At 42.6% G+C, this 10,009-nt stretch overlaps 1 long non-coding RNA gene across 1 annotated transcript; it reads right to left on the bottom strand.

Annotated features, from left to right (window-relative positions):
- Window positions 1–6,423: 6,423 nt before the first annotated feature.
- LOC120614672 (uncharacterized) lies at window positions 6,424–9,985 on the bottom strand. Its single transcript, XR_005656042.1, has 2 exons — window positions 9,745–9,985; window positions 6,424–7,118 (listed from the first exon to the last, which is right to left on the bottom strand). It is a non-coding gene; the product is annotated as an uncharacterized LOC120614672 (long non-coding RNA).
- Between the last annotated feature and the right edge of the window lie 24 nt (window positions 9,986–10,009).

Genomic DNA, 10,009 nt, shown 5'->3' with positions numbered 1-10,009 from the left:
TGAGGAGCAGTTGTTAGGCTAAGGGCTATCGGGGGTCATCTTCTCTGGAACACGAAGGAAGCTGTCAATGGAATGAAACCAACACACATGCAGAGGCTGATCAAGAAAGAGCTCGAAACACTGATTTTCGAAGCATTCAGCCTCCAGATCCAGCTATGCCTGGATCTCTTACCTCGATAAGCCAGTAATTTCCCTAATTTTGCTAAAACTAGTTTAATACAAATTTGTAAATCTTGCAACCAAAAGAATATTAACATGATTGATTAGCAGAGCATCGGGGACTAGTTAAATGACAATACCTGCATACCAGCAGTCAACAAATTTTTTTCAGTAAAGAACCACATAGTAATTTCTTCAAGCTCTGCAGGTCATATGTTCTAGCTATTCACCTCTGCTGTCGCAGCACGAAGCAGCCATAGACAGTATGTAAATGACGAGCATGGCTGCGTTTTCATAAAACTTTATTTACAAAAACAGGTGGCCACCCAGCTTTGGCCCTCAGGAAATAGTTTGCCAATTCTATTATAATATCACGGAAGCCTGAAGTAGTTGAAAAGTGATGTTCCTCTGGAGATATGTGGTAGGATAACATTTTGCAACATTACCTATGGCTTTTCATTCTCAATAATTCTTTTTAACCTTTCTGCCTTGGAGCCATTATACTTGCAGGTATTCTGCCTGGGAAGCTCTTCCTGCAGGGACTTACCTGGCTGGCACCCTTCCTCTTTCAGTCTGTTATTCGAATGTCTCTTCGGTGAGGTTTTCCCTAGCCATACTATCTAAAACTGCAAGCTCTCTCAAAAACTACTTTTTTTCATCCCCTGCTTTACGTTTCTTTTTAGTTATTTTGCCCATCTAACATACTCTATATTTTTCTACTTTGAAATGTCCACGAGGACGGGTATTTTAATCTGCTTTATTCACTATCCCAGTGCTTAAAATAGTACATAGTAGATGCTCAATAAATATTTGTTAAGTGAATGAATAATAATGGTAACATTTATCGAGTACTTATTATGTGCACTACCATTACTATTGGGTGTTGTAGAAAGTGCTTTATGTGTATCAATTATATCAATTCTCACAACAATCATTTACAGTATGTACCACTGCTATGTCTATGTGATGTGTATCTGGGCAGTGGCAATGCTGACACCTATTGCCACAGAGAAAAGCCAAAGAGCAGAAAATATAAAGCCAAAATCCTTGGCTTTTGCTTCCAAAGTAGGCGCTTACAGCACATAGTGAAGATAATAGTCTTGAAAGCCAAAGTGTTTGCATGCAAGATCTGATCTTCCAAAAATAGAAAAATATAAGAAGGTTTTTGTGTAACCAAAAGCCAAGTACCCATAGGATTTAGGCATAAAGTTTATCCTTAAATAATAGTTTGAGATGAATACATGCCTTTTAGAATGAGGTGGGAAAAAACACTCTTGGTGTAGGTGGGAGATTTTCCTCGAGTAGGCGATCTGCAGAATGAGTCCCTGGTGTGAGTCGTGAAGCATCCAGCCAGATCAGAAAGATGTAGGTCTCGATTATCAGCTGTGTCCCGGGAGGCTAAAGACCTCATAGAGAAGAAACGGGCAGGTCCAGGGCATGGAGTAGCATTGACTGATTGAGTTTCCAGGTGGAAGGACCAGGGCAGCTCAAAGCCCTAGTGATCCTCTTAGGGAAGGGCAGACTTGAAGGGAACTGGAGTTGAGCTGAAAAGAGCACTAGGCCTGAGTAGAGGAGACCGTGGAGTGATGGAGGTCATCCTAGGTGATCCCAGGAGACAACAATGCCCATAATCCATCAATGGTCTCCATCTCCAAGCCACATAAGCCCCTGCCCTCGTCCTAGGTCACTTTAAGGGAGTGGGGTATTGACTTTCATTGAGTAATTACCTAACAGAGTCTGAGAAAAACTCAGAATTGACTGTGTTTCCCTAGAAAGGACTCAGTCAAGTTCTCTGCCATTCAGCTAAGAGCTGCATGCAGTGTGGGATGAATTTAAAAAATGACAATTCCGTATACATGAGATTTGTAATACTGAGACCAATCCCTGTTACTCCTATGAAGAAAGATCTCCAGTGCATCATGTAGAGTAGAAAGGAAGCAAGTCATGACACCAAATGTACAGTATATTCCCATTTATACAAATGAGAGTAGAGCGAAAATGAGATGGGGGACTTTCCCTTTTCAGTCCATGCCCTTCTTAAAGCTTGAACTTTAAGAAGTAGCTGAATGTATGCTGCATAAACTTTTTTTTTTAACTCAAGCACCATCATTTCAGGGCCACCTTCTCTACCTCCGATTATGCACTTCCCTCCCCGACCCCACAGGCTGGTCTAGCGGTCATACTCCGAGCACCTGTATGGTCTTGCTATTGCGTATATACTACGTAGTGTTGAAAATGACTGGCTCGTGGATTTATTTTATCCGCTAAACTGATTTCCATAAGGGCAAGGAATGTATCTTTTTCATCTCTGTGCTCAGAATCTTCTAGGACCTCAATGTACATGTGATGAATGAATGAGAAAAAAAAATGATAATAAACTTATTTCTGATTTTAGATTCATCCCTAAGTTTTATTTTATCAAGTTTTAAAATACCGCTATTGTGACCTGCTTCGAATTTGAATAAGAAAGCTAAAACATAAAAAGCCCAAATCAATAAAAGATAAAGCAGGATTCATTATTGAAATTTAGTTTTCTGTCAACTCTCTAAAAAAGAACCATATTATATTAAAGATGAAAGTACTAAGGGCATGAATATTATAAACGATCAACAGTCTCCTATCTTTAAAATTCAGGCCAAGAATTTTATGTAACGATGATTTTATCTATAGCTTCCTTTTAGTATGACATTTGAATGTGGGCTGGTGCTAAAAATACATAAGGGAATTATAAGGTACTCTCCTAAGTCTAAGCCACCCATGAAGTCCAACTCCACCCCTTTCAAGTTTTAGAGACTTGAGAAAGTGACTAAGGCATGTCTGATGGGGGAGGGGGATGGCAGAGAGGGGTGACAGATGGACACCAGATTATTGTCACTGAAAGTACGCAGCACTCAAACCCCTAACAATGAGGACACTCTGGCATAGGGTTTTGGGGTCTTTGTCCAGATGACAGAGAGTGCTCAGTGGATTTGCAGACTCCTATACAACTTTCTGGAGTAAAATCTGGATGCTAAAATGGAGGTGGCCCCAGGTTTGGGAGAAGGGGAGTGAGGAGCACAGAAGGGTCTGAGGCACGCCATCGCAGCGCACCCCCTGACCGACTGCTCCGGGGCCGCTTCCTCTTCCCCCGGAAGCTGAAACCCCTCATTTCAGGAACTGAAAGCGGTGCGGAGGAAGTGGACACAGCTTGGGTGGGATGGAAATCTTTCCAGGACCCCCTGTTCCTCTTTTCCACTTCGATTCTTCTCCACGGGCTGATGGACTGGCCCTGCACAGGGTTAACCAGCTCGGACGCTGCGTGCCACCAGGATACAAAGACTTCGGTCCTTTATTCTCGAGTCTTCCATTTGGTTCTTCGCAAGGGCAGTGAGGACCATGGGAACCATCGCATCTCTGACTCTTGGACGCAGCAGCAAGACTGCTGTGATCATTTTCCTCAGGTTGAATTTCTTCGGATGTGTTTCAAATAAGTGCATCGATTATTTCTCTAGGTTTTCTTTAGGGTAGCATCAATATAGCATACACTATATTTTAGAATTAAAAACATGTCCATTGAAGCAGACTAGGGGACGTTTCTCTTCAGGCGCCTTCTCATTAAGAACAACAGATGCTTAAACCAGGGTGCCCTTTGATTGCAAGAATCATTACAAGAATGTTAAAAAAGACAAATAAAGCCATGACTGGCATCTTCCACTATGTACCGCTTTGGGCACTGAGGCCAAGTTTGCCCTCTCCCCCCCGCCCCTCCCACATTAAAGCGCTATTGCCTCTTATAGATGAATTTTTCCATTTTTTCCTTATCATTACTGTCAAGACTGTAGTCGAAGCCACCATCATCTCTTACTTGGATTCCCGTAATCGTTTCCTTAATTGGCTCCCTACTTTGACATTTCTATTCCTTCAATCTATTCTCCACATAGGAGCCACCGAGGATTTTTTATAAACACATCCTCAGCTTCCAAGGGCTCCCACTGCACCTAGAATATAATTTGAATCCTTGCTGGGCTCTCAATGACCTGACCCCTGCCTTCCTTGCCAATGCAGGCCTCTTTTGGGGTCTAGAACAGAAGCTATCACACGGGATCGCCCCTCTGTCCAGGGGACTCTTCGCCCCATTCTTTTCATGGCTGACTGCTTCCCATCCTTCAGGCTGTGTCTCTCTTCCTTGGAAAAGTTTTTCCCGACACTGCCTGTTTTCTATTACAACACTGGGTTTATTACCTTCAGATCCCTCATCACAGTCTGCAATTATAGGAATGTCTGTTTACTTGCTTCTACTGTGTAGCCTCTCAGACTGTAACCTAGGAGAGAAGAAATCTGCGCAGTACCTAGCACGTTAACTGGCACACAGTAGCTGCAATCCATAAATATTAGTGGCATGGGTGCGTTTTTCTGAAGTGGCAATGAAAAAATTAAATAACCAAGGACAGTACTAACCCCTTTAACAACAGACTTAACTTGCCCCACGGCCATAAAGGATTGAGGCAAACCCACAGGTTCCTAGCAAGGTCTCCTCTTTCCAGCTGGGAGGGTCTGCCCCAGCCTCCACACAGCTAAGGCCCCTCTGCTTCCCTCTCTGCCCCTTAGCCAGGACAAAAGGCTCAGGCCAAAATCTTGTGGTTCCTCTGGTCTTCTCACTCAGCTTTGGCTTCTTAAAGTCACAGTGATTTGTATGGACATTGCTGATCAACAAAGAATAAAACCTCTCTTCTTCCCAGAGATTTTGAAAGACTCCCTGTAGTGCTGGGCATTCGGAGCTTTAGAGGCTCCACCCGCTCATCGTATCAAACCTATTAAAAGGAATTCATAGCCCACATTTAATACAATACTCTTGCCATAAATTAAAAAAAAAGACTTTTATGATTTTGCTCTTGAGATTTTTGGCTACGACTAACATTTAATTTTTGATTGGCTATTATCTTTTTATCAATCATTATGTATACTTGTAAAATAAGAAAAGCTAACTCACAAATTGCTCATAAATGTAATGACATTATTGATACCTAAATTAAATAAATGATGTGTTTTGCAGATGTTTCATAAAAATGTTTATTAATATAAATTTTGCAATATTCTTCTGCAATCATATTTTTCTGATCTCAAACTTTTTCCTAAAAAAAAATGGAAAAAAAAAATCATAGGCCTTAAGCATTGGGAATATGATGCCTAATAGATAAGGCAACAGTGCTTCTATTTGCTTCATATTTGTAGCTTTCCTTTTACTTAAAGACGCTTTGTGAGCTGGGGGCGGTTGACCCGCCCCCTGTGTAGGAAAATGGCTTGTTTCACTACAGGCTTAGTTCAACAATAACTAGAAAAAATAGGAACGAGTAACTTAAAAGGATGTTCTTTTACAGGAACTGGGTTAATATGTTAAGTGCCATTACTGTGTTATTTATTTAATCAGGGAAGATGGTTGTCTTTTTAAAAATCATTATAAGAATAATTCAAATGCAGGAGTACATATTTACAATCATCTATAATCCAAACTGCACCCCTGATATATCACTGATAACAGTGTGATTATTTCCTTTTAGTCTTTTACCCATATACACACATATACATTTTATAATATTAAACTGCATTTGTATATAATTTTGCATCCTATTTTTTCATTTATATTAACATCAAGATTATTCTACATTATTACATTTTCTGTGAAAATACTGTTTTTGTTGGTCACATTCTAGTCTGCCATATGGATCTACTGTAATTCATTTCATTGCTCTCTCGATGTTGGAAATGTCTATTTCTGTTATAGAAGTATATGTCATCAAGATATAATGCCACTGGAGATTGACCCCTGTCCTCCACACAGCTTCCTGTCTTTCAACAGGGCTGCCGAAGTTCTCATCTACTGGGGAGTACAGAGGAAGGCGAGGCAGGCTGGGGAGCAGTCACTCGACATGTTAGCTCCTTTATGCCAATCTTCTTTCTTCCAGTCCAATCTCTCCAAGTCAAGCTAACGAAATAGCTGCCAACTAAGTGGTAGATTCTTGGAATTGCTGCCACCGTCCTGAAAGTCCCAGCCAGCTGCAGAAGCCAGAAGAATCGCCACCAATATTTCAGTTGGGTGGACAATCCCCACCAGCTGATGCCAAACCACAGTCAGTCCGGGAGGGCTCTGGACAGCAAAGACCCTCAGAACTCCCAGATGGAGAGCTGTGGCCCATCTTGTCAACAAGTCCTCCTCCCCCACAAAGTAACTCACATACCACAACAAGTCCCCCTTCCCCCAACAGTAACTCACATATCAAAATTGAATTCTTGGATCCCATTTATTGCATTTTGGCTGGGTTTGACTGTATATGCGCTACAATTATGGTTTTCTAAAATAATGCCATTTCGAATGGCAAGGTCCTGGATGACACCACAGAAGATTGAATGAAATTGTTCCGCATCTTGCTCTGATCTCACAGAGCAATGAAAAGCACAAAAGCTTCCAAATAATAGCAAAGAAATTCCTGAATTCCTCTTCTCAAGGGAGAATTCTAATCAGAATTGTTGAGGAAGTATTTTTTTTTATGAAAAGGTAACACAATAAAAGACCAGAGCATCCATTCTATTTCAACTTCCATTTCTGGTAGTGCAAATCTTAGTCAACAAACACTTTCACCATAGTCTTCGGGGATATTAAATAAAGTTGATTTAAAAAAGTTAAAAAAATTTGGGGGGAAAAAAAAAGCAGAAACAAGTACCAGGAGCCTTTCAATCGTTCTGACATTTTCTTCCTTCTTCCTAGTGAACTTGGCTGCTGGAGCTTTTCTTGCAGCTGTGATGGCCTCCACACCTGGATGAAGAGCCCAACAAGCCAGATGCGATGGGGTGGGAGCAGTGTTCTTCTTGACGGTCATGACTACATGTCCATCCTGAGATGAAACGTCTTCGCTCTTCTTTCTCTAGCCATGCCTCTCTGGTCAGGATCCTTGCTGAATGCTGGTGGTTGGGGTGCTTCACCCCTTGACAACATAAGCAGGCTGAATTAGGCTCTGAACTAAGGACCTATGCATTGTTTTATCATCATACAAACGCTAAAGGAAAACAGCGATCAAACTGCTAGGTTGCTGAGCCCACATGGAATTTAACCCTCAAGGTTAAATATTATGTCGAACCTAACCTAATTTCCCAGTATAGTATTTCCAAAAGGAATCTTGCACAAGCATTTTCTGGGTGTGGAATCTTTGCATGTAACTTGTTGTGAGAAAGGAATTTTTTTTTTTCTTTTATTCACCAAAACTTTACCATAAGTGCTATGGGAAAAGGGAGTGACAGCTTCATTGGCAGAATAGAAAGCACAACAAGGATCCTGCCTTCAAAGGGCTTATCGTCCCCCAACAAGTCAGGAAATCACCTCGATTTCTCTAGATCTCAGTTGTCTATGTATATAATTTGACAACTGGATCGGGTACTTTACAAGATCACTTCTGTGACTCTAGGACTCCTGTATCACACACCCTCTGCAGAATGCAATGTTAATGTGGAAGGTCATTGAATGGCTTTAAAATCACCCAAATTCTGTCTCTTAACAAATATATATTATATTCCTGAAAGTTGCTAAGGGAGTACATCTTAAATGTTGTCAGCAAACGCACGCGTGCACACACTAGTCCATTATTTGTGATGGAGGTATTGACTAACCTTAGTGTGGTAATTATTTCACAATGTACACTGTATCAAATCAAGTTGTACACCTTAAACTTACCCATTATATCTCAATTATATCTCAATAAAGCTGAAAAAAAAATCTGTCCTTTCAAAGCTACCAGTCTCCTCATTACTATCTGAAAATATCACATGGATTTTCATCTCTATGCCTTTGCCTCTGTCTGTCCTTAACACCGGTGACACCTTGTGCACCCATCCATAGCTTGCTGCCCTCCTATGTGAAACCTTATCTGTCAGTGCCCACAGGTATCCATTTCCCTTTCCTGTGTTCATTCAACACTTTGTCATCACTAAATTCACGTTTTTAGCATCCACAGCAAGCCCATTGTCTTGCATTATTAATATATGATGATTAACTACAATAGAGAAGTTATGGAACAAATAAAGTGCTATGGAAACACTGAAGTGAACAATTAATTGCAACTAGGAGGAACCTGAAAGCACCAGGGAAGAGAGAATGCATGAGCGCAATTGTTTTCAAGGGCAGGACCAGGTAAAGGGGTTCATGTGGAGTGGTGGTGAGAGGCATAATCAATGATGATTATAAGCATTGGAGCCTGGGTCAATGAAAATTTGTTAAACAAATGAACTTCTAATAGGGGTAGCTGAGTGATATGAATGCCATTTACAATATAATAGATAAATGAAGGAACATGTGGTATGGAGGAGGGTGTTGAACTTGATTTTAGACACTTTTAAAAGGTGCCTGTGAACAACTGATGTAGAGGTGTTCAACCAGGCACTTCTCTGAGGTCAGGGGAAAGTGTATGGGTTATCTGCAAGTACTCTACATTTCATCTTGTGTGTTTATAGTGCTGTATGATTTACGAAGGGCTTTTCATGGCCACTGTCTACTGTTGATTTTGATCCTAACATCCTATAAAGTAGATAGGGCAGGATTACAATTACCAGGCTCAGAATAGTCTCTAAAGTGACATTCATTTCTGACTATCCCTGCTGTTAACACAAAAAACCTGAGGTTCAGAGAAGTTACATGATTCGCTCAAGTAAGTGAGAGAACTGTGCAACCACATGTTCTAATGACAAATTTAGGGATTTTTTGTTTGTTTGTTTTTAACCACTAAAAGTTGTGATGTTTGATGCTGGGGGAGCAGATATCATTTTGGACAAGAATATGAAGAAGAGATAACAAGGACTTTGAGGCAACCCTTACGCCTTAGGGGAAAAAAAGAGGAGCAAATGAAGGTGACTACATGACCTGTCACTCCCCACCCCCATGAGACTAAGGTCCTTAAGGGAGAAAGGTGTTATTCCTTGTCCCCCTGACAAAACTAAGCAGATTACTGAGCACACAGTAGGTCTCCACTATATTTACGTGGAGTAATAATAATAGACCAAATCCTCGCCCAGTGGGCTGAGTCAAGGTAAGCACAAAGGACAGGATGACATACTTCGAATGGCAGCTTCCTGAGGTGGGCCAGGTACTGCCAGCATTAAGAAGGGCTAAATTTGGGTGTACATGGATGAAGACAATGAACAGATTTCCGTGGAAGAAGGTGGGTGTAATGGGGGTGGGGGAAAAAGTGATGTAAGGAACGCCGTGCCGGATTTGAAGTAGAAGGTGCAGTTTAGGGCATGATTTTCCCGGCCAAACCAAGAAATCTAGGGTCCTGCCTATGCAGGGGCTGGCGGTGGGGATGGCGCCTGAGTGTTAGGTGAGCGTCTCCCTTCTGCATGACTCGGAGATGGCTGGCACGACCAAGTCCAGGGTCCGAAAGGCCCGATGGTGAAAGGCACGATGAGATTAAGTTCGTTTCAGGGCCACTTTGGGAGGTGGCCAACGAGGAGCGCAGGTCCTTTCCTCGGTGCTAGGGAAGCCCTGGTGTGCAGGCAGCTCTTCGCGTCTCCCTGGCTCTGACTCCTGGCACCGGTAAGCGGCGGGTCCCTGAGGCTCCTTACTTAGCCTGTCTCCGTCTCTGGATGCTCCTCTCTTCCCACGCCCCATCTCTCCGCATCCTTCCCTCTTTCTTCCCTGGAGAATAAAGCGGGGTGCCTTGCGGGAGTCCTCATGCTCCCCGCACCGCACGCTCACCCCGCAGCCTCCTCAGCGGGCTGGGAGCAGCCATCCGAGCTCCGGTGCGCGCCAGGGTACTGGCCGGCACGAGCGGAGCCCGAGCGGAGCCCGAGCCGGAGCCGGAGCCGGAGCCGGAGCCGGAGCGCGCGG

Source organism: Pteropus medius, unplaced genomic scaffold (genome assembly GCF_902729225.1).
Source record: "Pteropus medius unplaced genomic scaffold, Ma_sr-lr_union100, whole genome shotgun sequence".
In the NCBI taxonomy this organism is placed as follows: Eukaryota; Metazoa; Chordata; class Mammalia; order Chiroptera; family Pteropodidae; genus Pteropus; species Pteropus medius.
The sequence above is the reverse complement of the archived record's forward strand: the minus strand, read 5'-3'. Positions and strand labels throughout refer to the sequence as shown.